Source organism: Opisthocomus hoazin, chromosome 6 (assembly GCF_030867145.1).
Source record: "Opisthocomus hoazin isolate bOpiHoa1 chromosome 6, bOpiHoa1.hap1, whole genome shotgun sequence".
Classification (NCBI taxonomy): domain Eukaryota; kingdom Metazoa; phylum Chordata; class Aves; order Opisthocomiformes; family Opisthocomidae; genus Opisthocomus; species Opisthocomus hoazin.
The window spans coordinates 14,235,970-14,248,526 of record NC_134419.1 but is presented as its reverse complement, the minus strand read 5'-3'; the positions used below and the strand labels follow the sequence as shown (position 1 = coordinate 14,248,526).

General features: G+C 40.6%; 1 protein-coding gene across 3 annotated transcripts in view; it reads right to left on the bottom strand.

Annotated features, from left to right (window-relative positions):
* Nucleotides 1-12,557, bottom strand: part of DNAJB4 (DnaJ heat shock protein family (Hsp40) member B4) — a 29,719-nt gene that overhangs the window by 15,074 nt on the left and 2,088 nt on the right. Inside the window, exon 2 of one of the 3 annotated variants that reach the window (XM_075424772.1) lies at nucleotides 8,596-8,718. The exons of the other annotated variants lie outside the window; for them this stretch is intronic. The gene's annotated coding sequence lies outside the window, so the exon portion shown is untranslated. The remainder of the gene's footprint in view (nucleotides 1-8,595; nucleotides 8,719-12,557) is intronic. 3 annotated transcript variants of the gene reach the window in all.

Genomic DNA, 12,557 nt, shown 5'->3' with positions numbered 1-12,557 from the left:
TTCATAGTTTACTCCTATCTAAGCCAGAGCTACTACATGAAACCAGCAGCAGCCAGTTCCAACAATAAAATTCAGAAGTTCTAACAGTGACAGAATTCACTGCCAAAGAACACTGGAAACTCAAAAATGGTTTCAGTAGGGACACTGTGGTGATGCAGCCTCCCCTCACACCTGGCGATGCCAGAACCAGCCAACATTGTATTCTTGCTTGCACTGCAGGAATAGCTAGCTGGTGTGCAGTGAATTGGGATGACTTGGCACAGCACTTCCCTTGTCCTTGTACAAGAGCAGTGAGTTGGGTCGATCAGGCGCTCCCTGACTGCACATGGAACTCCTCCTGCCTGGAGTCACACCTACCTGGTAACTGTACATTCTGGGTAGCACTGGATTTGTATAGTTGCTGTCTGCATCATGTGGATTTTGACCAGGATGGAATGATGCCTAAAGTCAATCATCTTGAGACCCTATAAACAGCGGTACCAAGGAAGGCCCTTTAAGCTCCTCTGCTCCGCAGCGGGCTGTGCCCAGTAACTCCCTCTGAGTGGGACGCCTCTCAGAGTAGCTCGCAAACTATTTGGGCTGATCTCCTTGAGACTCAACCTTCACTCGTTGAGAAATCATTTGATTTGAATTGAGCATTTCACTGAGGGGAATTTTTATGATTGCCTGTGTGTGTGTATCGGTTCAAAACACAATATTCTACTACTTTGATTGTAATAGCAAATTCTTTTTACTCACTCAGCAAATGGCAAGTTAAACAGTGATTAATAACTGCTAAACTCCTGTGATCTCTTTAAGCTGTGAACACACCCTGAATTGCCGCTAAGCATATTCCTTAGTCATAAACCGTTGTGCTCTAAGGCCAGTTCTGGATCCAGCTGCAACTAGGGTCCTCTCTGAGAAGCAGTTTAGAAAGCAAGGGGGTCCAGTCCGAACCTGGTGACTCAACAGGAGGGCCTCCCTATGTAACCACGGTGATGGAATTAGTTAATCATAAAGCACGAACAATGCTGCTATGTCCCTTGTACAGCCCTACCCATCTGAACATTAGGTCTGGGAACAGAGGGTTTAGTCCCTAGGTAATCATTAATGTTAAACAATAATGGTGAAGGGGGATTTTTAATAGAAATAGCGTTACCAAATGATTGCAGGTGTATTTGTGGTACCTATCTATTGTGTGAATTAATTGAAGCAAAAAGTCATACATCTCTCCCCAAAGAAGTTAGTTTTAATTAAAACCAGCAGGTGCCTAGAACTGGTCAAGATGACCCGTGCCGCAGGGACAAGAGCCAGAAGAGGACTGAGTTTGCGCAGAAACTGTGATGAAGAGGATAAGCCTTCATCTTAGGACCCCCAACGACCACCACTAGGAGGCACTGCGCAAGTGCGGGTGGGAGGAGTGTATGAAAATGGACTGATTTGACTATGAAAGAAAGGGCTTATGTAATCAGATGAATATGTATATTTTGATCTATATAAACTGCACGGAAAGGGTATGGGGCATGCACGTTCGGCGGAATTATCCCCCGTGCATCCGACGTCGCAATAAAGAATGCCTGCCTTTTAACACTACATTGGTGTTACGAGGTTTTATTCCCGGATTTTCGGTGACAGTTTCTGGCGACCCAGATGGGACCCTGCTTGTGAATACCGACGGATCCGCGGGATCACGGGACCTCCAGCCGGCATCGAGGGATTCTCGAGGAGAACCACTGATCCCCGGACCGAAGGATTCCAAGTAAGTCCCCTGGAATTTAATTAAGGCATTCTTTAAGTGTAATATACGCCTGCTCGTAAATCGTGGTGAAAACCTCGTAGAGTTGGGCTGAAAGGTACCTTTGTGGAAAGTCTCTGCTCGGTGAAAGCCGGTGGAGCGGGGCCCAAGGGGGAGGTCTTCAACAGGGGGTTGAAGTCTCCAGGATCTCAGCAGGGGGCTGGGATCCCAAAAGGGAGCTCCAACAAGGGTTGGGGTCCCTCTGATTAGTGTTTGTGATATAGTGCACAATCACTACCACTGGTCATTTGAAGGATGGGCACCTTTCCGAGTAAAAGACCCATCCCAAGGGGCATGCCTTTGGGATGTATTTTAAAGCACTGGAAAGAGCTGGGGGGGATCCTTTAACTCGGAAACAGTTAATTAAATATTGTAATCATCGGTGGCCGTTATATACTCTGGATGACGGGAAGAAGTGGCCAGAGGACGGGACACTGTGTTATAATACCATTTTGCAATTAATGTTGTTTTGTAAAAAGGAAGGTAAATAGGAAGAAATGACATATGTAGATTTGTTTTTCTCGTTGAGAAATCATTCGGAATAGCAAAGGCAGTGTGGGATACATCCGCTCGGTTCTATGGTAATGGCTTTAAAAAAAAAGGAAACTGCGAAAAGGGTTCAAAGAAATGTTGCGTCGCTTGTAGTGTTGGCAAAGAGTGTTTGAAATATGAGCCTGAGGAGGATGATGTTGAATTAATGGTTGCACCTTGTCGGAGATGGGGAAGTAATGAGGAGGACCGAAAATCTGAGACAGACAGTCCTTCTGTTTCTCCTGGGGGGGGGGACAGGAGGATTTAGCCCGGTTTCGGGAAAAACGCAGGGAAGGACAGGGGGGGTAGCAGAGCCAGCTCCCCTCCAGGCTCCCCTCCGAGAGGCAGGAAGAAATACTGGTCCGGTGACAGTAAAGGTTCTGTTTTCAATAACTGATTTAAGGTCGTGGAAAGAAGTAGCAGGACTCTTCGCGCGATTAAATTGATGACTTTAGATAAGAAATCATGAAGAGGACCGGGGGAGTCAACCCTAGCTAAACCCCTGGTCACACTAAAGCTAGGGAATAAGGAAGTAAAAATTTTAATAAATACAAGGACCATTTATTTGGTATTAAACACATGTAAAGGGAAATGTAGTCATAAATCTGTAGATGTTGTTGGTGCGACAGGGTAAAAAGAAAATTAACCTTTCTTAGAACTGTTGAAATTTAGATTGAGAAAACAGTGAGTAACTCACCAGTTTCTATATATGCCTGAATGTCCATTGCTTTTGTTAAGACAAGATTTATTAAGCAAATTAGAGGCACAAATAACTTTAAAAAAAAAAAAAAGAAATTGAATTATTGATACCAAAATCAAAAGCCATAGAGGCAAAGGTGTTTATGTTACAGGATTCTTTTAAGGAGGAACAAATTCCAGAAGAGGTGGAAAACGCAGTAATCCCCTTGGTTTGGACAAATGAAGTTCGTTCCGGGATGGTCCATATTGGCAGAACCGGTAAAAGTGACCTTAAAACCTGGATCCAAACCGGTAAGACAAAAATAATATCCTATTAAGTGGGAGGCTTGAAAAGGATTAGAGGGGTTAATCATGAAATTTTTGGAATATGGGCTTTTGGTAGAATGCGAGTCAAAATACAACACACCTATATTACCGGTAAAGAAACCTGGGGGACAGGAATATCGACTAATCCAGGATCTAAGAGCTATAAATCAAATAGTTCAAGATACACACCCAGTAGTAGCCAATCCCTATACTTTATTGACATCCCTGAAAGAGGAGCATAAACGGTTTACTGTACTAGATTTAAAGGATGCCTTCTTTTGCATACCTCTGGATGCACAAAGTCAAAGCATATTTGCTTTTGAATGGGAGAGCCCTGCAACAGGACGAAAGATGCAACTGACATGGACTGTACTTCCACAAGGATTTAAAAATAGCCCCACAATATTTGGAAAACTGTTTGTCCATGAGAGGCAACACCTGGCCCTTGAAGTGCTGGCACAACATCTGGGATCCTGGAAGCGACCAGTAGGATACTTCTCTAAACAACTTGACAACGTGAGTAAAGGATGGCTGGGATGTTTGCGCGCCGTGGCAGCGACGGTATTGCTGATTCAGGAAGCTTGAAAATTGACTATGGGCCAAAAGATGGTGGTGTATGTACCATACATGGTGGTAACTGTTCTAGAACAAAAGGGGGGTCATTGGCTGTCCCCCAGCAGAATGCTAAAATATCAGGTTGTCTTGCCAGAGCAGGATGACGTGGAACTGAAAACCACAACCATCGTAAATCCAGCAATGTTTCTGTCAACGAAAAATCCAACAGAAAATCTAGAACATGACTGCCTGCTAACTTTTGAACAAGTCTATTCCAGCAGACCGGACCTGAGGGATGAGCCTCTGGAAAATCCTGATTTCGAATTGTTCACGGATGGAAGCAGCTTTGTGAAAGAAGGAAGACGAATGGCCGGATATGCTGTTGTCACCACGACCGAGGTACTGGAGTCAGGAACTCTACCTGCAAATACCTCGGCACAGAAAGCAGAACTGGTGGCATTGAGGCAAGCCTTACGAATGGCAGAAGGAAAAAGGGTAAATATATGGACTGACTCTAAATATGCATTTGGTGTAATTCATGCTCATGGAGCCATCTGGAAAGAAAGAGGACTGCTCTCAGCCCAAGGTTCATCGATAAAACATAAAGAAAAAATCCTTCAGCTCCTCGAAGAGGCACAGAAACCAAAGGAAGTGACAGTGATGCGCTGCAAGGCTCATCAATTTGGTCGGACAACTATAAACATAGGTAATCGATTGGCAGACAAAACAGCAAAGGAGGCTGCTGAACAAGGTATCTTTGCACTAGTACCAGTAAAACAAATAAAAATCCCAAATCTGAAACAAAATACAGTAAATTGGATGAACAATTATCAGAACAATTAAAGGCATCACAAAATACAGAGGGTGGTGGGTAACGCCAGAAAAACAGGTAATTGTAACCCCGCAAGTTATGTTAGAACTTGCGAAAAAAAAAACATACACAGACACATTGGGGTGTAGATGCTATGGTCTCAAGCCTAAAATCATCTGTGGTGTGTGTAGGAATGACAAGAATAGTTAAATCCATAATAGCTAAGTGTCCAATTTGTCTCAAAAATAATCCTTTAAATCGAAAAAGGGCACCCCTAGGAGTAACAAAACAGGGTAACATTCCAGAAGATTACTGACAAGTTAATTTTTCTGAACTCCCCAGGCAGAATGGATTCAGGTATCTATTAGTATTAATTGATACTTTTTCTGGATGGCCGGAAACCTTTCCTTGTCGCACCAACAAAGCGAGAGAAGTAGTTAAAATATTGTTAAAAGAAATAATACCAAGGTTTGGGGTACCAGTTGGCATGTCTTCCGATAGGGGACCACATTTTGTAGCAGAAATAGTTCAGCAAGTAAGTAAAATTTTAAGAATAAATTGGGATTTACATACCCCCTGGAGGCCACAATCAAGTGGGAGAATTGAAAAAATGAACCAAACATTAAAAAGACAAATAAGTAAAATTTGTCAAGAGGTGTCTTTAAAATGGCCACAAGTTTTACCATTAGCACTTCTGAAAATCAAAATCCAACCAAGATCTAAAGATGGTGTAAGTCCATACGAAATTTTGTATGGCAAACCTTATCAGACTCCTTTAATCCCAGGGGATATAAAAATAGCAGGGAAAACAGATTTAAAAATGTATTTGGTTTCTTTAGGAAAAACACTTGAAGCACTCCAAAAATACATTGTGCTGACCAGATCGCTTGCTTTGGATACACCTGTGCATCAGTATCAACCAGGTGATTTCATGTACATAAGGACTTGGAACTCTGAACCACTGCAGAAAAAGTGGAAAGGACCTTTTCAGGTACTGTTAACAACTTACACGGCAATCAAAGTAGAAGGGGTGGAACCGTGCATACACTACACTCGAGTGAAGAAGGCCCCTTCGTGGAGAGTCATCAATAAAGATCCAAAGACTGCAAAACTAACTTTAAAATACTTTAAATACTTTTAAAACACTTCCACCACCCTATAGCGAAACAAGTGGACTATAAGTGTAGTGTTGTAATTTTAAAAAGTATATTTTAATAATATTTAATCATTATATAATCAAAAAATTTAATTATGGAAGTATTGAAAAGATAATTATTTCAAAACTTCCAAAGGGGGGAAATGTAACCACGGTGATGGAATTAGTTAATCATAAAGCACGAACAATGCTGCTATGTCCCTTGTACAGCCCTACCCATCTGAACATTAGGTCTGGGAACAGAGGGTTTAGTCCCTAGGTAATCATTAATGTTAAACAATAATGGTGAAGGGGGATTTTTAATAGAAATAGCGTTACCAAATGATTGCAGGTGTATTTGTGGTACCTATCTATTGTGTGAATTAATTGAAGCAAAAAGTCATACATCTCTCCCCAAAGAAGTTAGTTTTAATTAAAACCAGCAGGTGCCTAGAACTGGTCAAGATGACCCGTGCCGCAGGGACAAGAGCCAGAAGAGGACTGAGTTTGCGCAGAAACTGTGATGAAGAGGATAAGCCTTCATCTTAGGACCCCCAACGACCACCACTAGGAGGCACTGCGCAAGTGCGGGTGGGAGGAGTGTATGAAAATGGACTGATTTGACTATGAAAGAAAGGGCTTATGTAATCAGATGAATATGTATATTTTGATCTATATAAACTGCACGGAAAGGGTATGGGGCATGCACGTTCGGCGGAATTATCCCCCGTGCATCCGACGTCGCAATAAAGAATGCCTGCCTTTTAACACTACATTGGTGTTACGAGGTTTTATTCCCGGATTTTCGGTGACACCTATAACCTTACACTTTTATTCCACTCCGTATAAATCATTTTCTACCCAAAACCCCCTTTGATTTTGTATTCCATTTATTTAAGAAGTAATAGAGTGAACCTTGCCAACAAACTCTGCAAGACCACATTTTCTAAATTTTCAGTAAAATCTTTTCTTGCAAAACCTCTGAGTGATCATTTAAGCGACCTAACCACTCCTTCGCAACTGACACTGAAAAAATACCACAAAAGAGATTCACTGCAAGTTTCTCGACAGAGAAGCCAGAGCAGGAATTCCCTGAGCTGCAGACATTTGGAATCTAGGAAGATGGAAAAGAGGACTAAGCATTTGCTTTATTCCAACTTCCCCTGAAGCACCTACTTATGGCCACTTTCAAATGCAAATTACTGGGCTAAACAGGCCACTTAATGGACAACCAGTTCAGCATTCTCTAGTTGAGCACCCTCGTTAGATTCATTAAAATCTCTATATAATGCAACTCAAGTCACTTCCATGTTCTTCTAAAGAACGAACACTAACACAGAAGCTTAAAATGTGAGCATTGGCACTATGTAATCAACCTTAGTGGCAGACAAATTCTGTCCAAATGTATGGGTTCAGGCAAGTATTGCAGGTCTGCTATAAAGTATTAGAAGAAAAGTGTTTGGATAGTCTTTATTCTAGCATGCTTCTGCGTATGTATACACAATACTGGAGTATTCTTTTGCATATGTTTTCAAAAAAACATTCAACTCATTTATTACTACTGCCAAGGAGAGTTGGTGGGGACTTTTTTGGTTTGGGTTTTTTGGGGGTTGATGTTCTGTTGTAGTTTTTAAAACAAACAAAAAACCCAAACAAACAACAACAAAAAAAAAAACCCCCACCAAAAAAACCCCACCAACACCCCTCCCAAACCCAAATGTACATACACTAGAGCATGTTAACTTAAAACTGACTTGAAATTACAACTCAGGGTACCACTTGCAACCATGCTGCCTCCTTTGTCTCTCCTGCTACATCTCCATCTTTCCTATGAAACAAAGTCTCAGTTCCCTATAGGCTCTCAGACAATTCACACATACAAAAAACCCCCCACACACACAAAAAAGCACCAAAAACAACTGAAAAGATGTGTAGACCTCTACCCACATTTTCCTACCTGCAGATCTGTCTATTTTACAAATAATCTGTTTCTTATACAAATAATAAAGTTTGGAAAATAAGCAATGAATATTAAGCATATTTGTGTTGTTTTCCATGTAAGTGAAATAAATAGGGATGTTGCTTACAATAAAGAGACTTTTATAGAACAGGTATTTAGTAATATTCAAAGATGTTTCTAATATTCCTGTTTTCAATAAAAGCGAGGCTTAATTTGACATTAACGCTCAATGGATTCAGCCCCACTCTTGCAGCACAGAAGGGGCAGAAATCTCCCTACAAGCACAGAGACAGAACAGCCACCTCATATGCTACTCCTTCTGCAGTCCAGCATTCTCCACCCCGAGGACCAGGGCCAGCTGGCACAAAACAGAGTAACATTTGCTCTGGGCTAGCTGAGACTGGACAGAAGGCCAGCCAGCTCAGACCCCGGGAACTGTGACTGGCTCCCTACCAGTTCTTCCACCAAATGAATCCTCGTGTAGGAGAACTCCTGTGACCTAATAGAAGTGCTATGTACTGATTAACAGGAAAAGGACAATGGAAAAATAGTGCTGGTTTCCACAATAACCCTTGCTGACTTTCCTGCAAGAAACTGGAATGGAAAAAAAAAAAAAAATTTAAAGGCATTTTAAATACATTTCTTTCAACATCCTAAAGTTAGTTATCACAACTACCTTAATCACCCAGGAAACATTAGGATGGACAGACTGTTTCACTTAATATCTGTTTCAACAGAAGTAGCATACAACAGCTCCTCTTTTAGCCCTTCACCTGTAGAAAAGGGAGGGTATCAACCACCTATAACAATTTATTGGTGTTTACCTTAAGTATGGTAGCAATTCCTTCATTCACAGCAAAGGAATCCTAAGGGGTTTCTTCCACCAAACAATGTAATTAACAACCTGTTGTCTCAGCAAAGAGGCAGCAGGAGAGAATTGATGGCACCTGTAGAATAAAGACAGGCCTACAGGTTAACTCTTCCTAAAACCTCTGGTAAGTTGGCACTGGCATGACTCAGATGTAACCTGATTTGAACCTGAAGTCTTTTGTTCCAGTGGTTCTCAGTCTATCACTTAAGTATTTGGATTTATTCCATCTAAACCCCCCCCCCAAAAAAAAAACAAAAAAACAAATCGCCCCAACACACCACCACTTTGGAACATAACACATTATAGAAATATTTTCCTAACAGTGAAGATATACTACAGCTTTATACTGAAGACTGATAGGCTCATCTAGAGTTGTACCACTATTTCAGTCATGTTCCATAACTAAGGAACAGACAGAAGTCATGTCTGCAAGTCATTTTTCCTTCTTGCACAAGTATTATTTTCTGGTGTCGTTAAAAAGCTATCAGTAAACAGAACAGCTGAGAGAAAAAAAACAACCCTGAACAAACATGACACTGATCATTTTATGGGTCACATGTAAGAGGGGGAAGGGTAGGTGGAAGATGCCTGCACAACCCCCATTCACACTCCACTTGGTTTTTTTTTTTCCTAACAACAATAGAAATTAATAGTTTCCAGTAGAAAATAAACTATTTTCTGAGTCTTGATGAAGAGGAACTGCAAAACAAATAAATTCACTTAGAAAAGTGACTTGGCTACATTGTACTGTTATTAATTGCTTTTATACTCAAACAAGACAGAGGTTATTAATGCATTACCAAATAAGGAGCTGCATGCATTTTTCCTGTGGACATGTGATCACACTGTTCTTACATAAGCACAAGGAGATGGTCACACTGCATGCTTTTTCCAGAATGCGCTTGTCAAAATCCCACCCAGCTGCTCTGATTCAGGCAGCTAGTTTAACATGCAAGGCTGAAAACATATGCACTGAATCGTTGTATAAAGACAGTAATTTGATAAGGAGATGTCAGAACAACTCTGTTTAACCTGAAAGGAGAACATCAGCATACCTAAGCTTACTTGATTTGAGACAGTAAGAATGCACTTCTGTTCATCTACAGAAGACAGAAATGCAGGCAGCCCTAGTTGTATGTATCAGAATCTGCTGTAATAGAAATCAAAATAGTTGCTAATTAGTCTTTCAAATGTTTCAACAACATCCCACAGCTCAAATCAGGTTTCTTAGTTGTCTTTTCCCCCTTCCTCAACCTAGAAGAGTTTTGGGAAAAGATGGAAGGGGGGAGTTTGACAGACCTCCATTGCAGTTAATCTCTTAAACAACTTTCTTCCTCTAGATTAACTGGTTCTAGGTAAAGGCGGCACAACATGGAAAGATGAAAAATTAAGCAGAAAAATGTCCAGGTGTTCTAAAGCGATAATATTTTAAAGCAACAGCAAATTTCAGCATCTATTCTACTAACAGACTATAGAAATTCTATACTTTCTAGAAAATTTTCCCTCAAACTCATAATAAAAGCTAAAACTTCGCATAGTAAGAAGTTCTAGAAAGACATTTCACTGCTCCACTGTCCTCAGGCCCAGAATCAAATTTGCTGGTAGACCTCAAGCGAAACCTTGGGGCAAAGACTCCTTCCTTACCTTTTAAGTTTTACTATTAAATTTCCTTTCAGCAGCTTCAACCCACTTCCAGCTTTAAATCAAATACATATGAAATAAGATTCACAAGAGTAAAACGTGTAAGACAAGTGCTTTATAGAAGCTACAATATTTTCACAGCTTTTCTTCAAGTACTTAATATAGAAAAACTTTTTTGCTAAGAATAGCAGCATGACTAAATGTCAATCAAAAACCCGAAAGATTTCGGGGTTTTTGAAGCTTGCCATATAAAAGCTTGTACACAGGTGACCAGATACAGGCTTAGGGAGCAAATGCACTCTTGTTCTTCCCCCAGAAGCCAAGAGGAAAGCTGTGTTATCACTACTGAGTGAAGACAGACGTGACAGTGGCTACAGGCTTCCCTTCCTCTTCAACACTCCCATCTCCTCCCACAAATACTTTTTCCTACTCCCTCCAATTCCTCAGGAGCAACCCATGCCTCTGCATTTGTCTGGAATGAAGCATCACGCACATATTTGCTGACTAGGAAGACCAAGCTGGCCATCACTTCGATCATCCTGGGTAGGATCTGAAATTTGTAATTACTACTTTGGTGCACATGTAGTTAATATGAAAGCTCGTGACAGATCAGCAGTCGTTTGGCTATAGAGCACATGTTGCAATCTCTCTCAGTAGTTACTCAAGGGAGTTTTCTACCGATAATGTTGCAGATTCTGGACACCCTTTGCCAGCACAGCAGCACCCACTGACAGTTAGGATCTGAATCAGTTGATCTAACTCTCCACAAGTGATGAAATTATCAGAAACCAATTGCAAATTTCCCCACAGCAGCAATGACTTGCAGAAAGCACAGCAGGCAGATGTAAAGCTATCACAATGGTTATCCCTCTCTGATAGTTCAAGACTGTAATCACTTTTCCTACATAGGTGTTCAGTGTTGCAGAAGAAACTTTGTACGAAATGTAATTCTTTAGTTTATGACCCTGTGAGAGGTCTCCTTACCTGTACCAGTAAACCACTTCTTTCAGGACTGCCTTATCCCTTGGTCTGGTCACCGTAGATCAAAGCTGAAGTCAATTGTAAAAGGGAAAAAAACCCCAAACAACCCAACAACGGAACAGAACTCAATGCAAGCATGCACTGAAGTGTCTTACTTCATGCAGAGGATTTGGGTCAGTTCCAAACTTACACATTTATGCTTTTACAACACTTGAACTAGCTAGTTTAGAAATACTCCGAGTATGTTTTGTTAGAAGTAAAATTCCTTCATACACACAATATTTGATTAAAAAAGAAAAAGCCCAGAAATGTGGTTTGTTTGTGTTTTTTTTCCCCCAGAATTCTCCATTATTTAAGTCTGTGACAATCCATACTACACATAAAAAGTTTTCTCACTTGTCAGAGTTCTCATTTGAACAAGCTGTTTCTCAGTAATTACACCTACCAGAATGTTCAACTTGTTGCTGTTGTTTTCAGTAATCATCAGACTATGGCCTGAGAACCATGAGAGACATCATCAAGTTTAGTTAAGGGATACACCCTCCTCCAATCTCCAAAAGAAATACGGAAAGGCGTTTTAAAACTCTATATTCTGTCACCTCTTATGTTCTCTACTACATTTGTTTACCAATCTACTATAATTAATTTCTTAGAAGGCAGATTTGCGAAAATAGGCAATGACTAATTTTTGCAAGTGAGAAACCAGAACAACCTGGCATACGCTGCTGTAACAACCCAGCAAAGCATCTGAAAGAATACTGCAGTTAGCAGGGTTAAGGGATTGCATCTTCACCCCACTCCATTAAGAGATTAAGGAGAAGGAATTAATCCCACAGGGATAATTTTCTCAACAGAAGTATAATTTAATAAAGGGAAATGGAGATAGAGTGCTTAAGAGACATGGGTTTCTAGTATGTAGGTTCTAAGTGCCATCATTGGAAATACAGATAGAAGCAACCCTTCGAAATTTTCTAAATTTCATTTTCTAACTCTGAAAGGCTTAAGAAATACAAAGACTTCAATAATCTGGAAGATCGAGGAATCATATACTTACTAAATATCTTGTCTTTCAAAGGAAGCATCACCTCAAAATGTAGTAAAAAGCTGGTAAAAATTCCAAAATTAACATTCACTTATCATTAGTTGTTTACGAACGCAACTAGAACACTTACAGTACCATACAAAAGTGTTTTCATTAACGCAAAGCATTGTAACTGCTTCAAAACATCATCAGTATTATACAGCTACTGGCTTGTCTCACAGAACTTAGCAAAGACTCATTACCCCATTTCA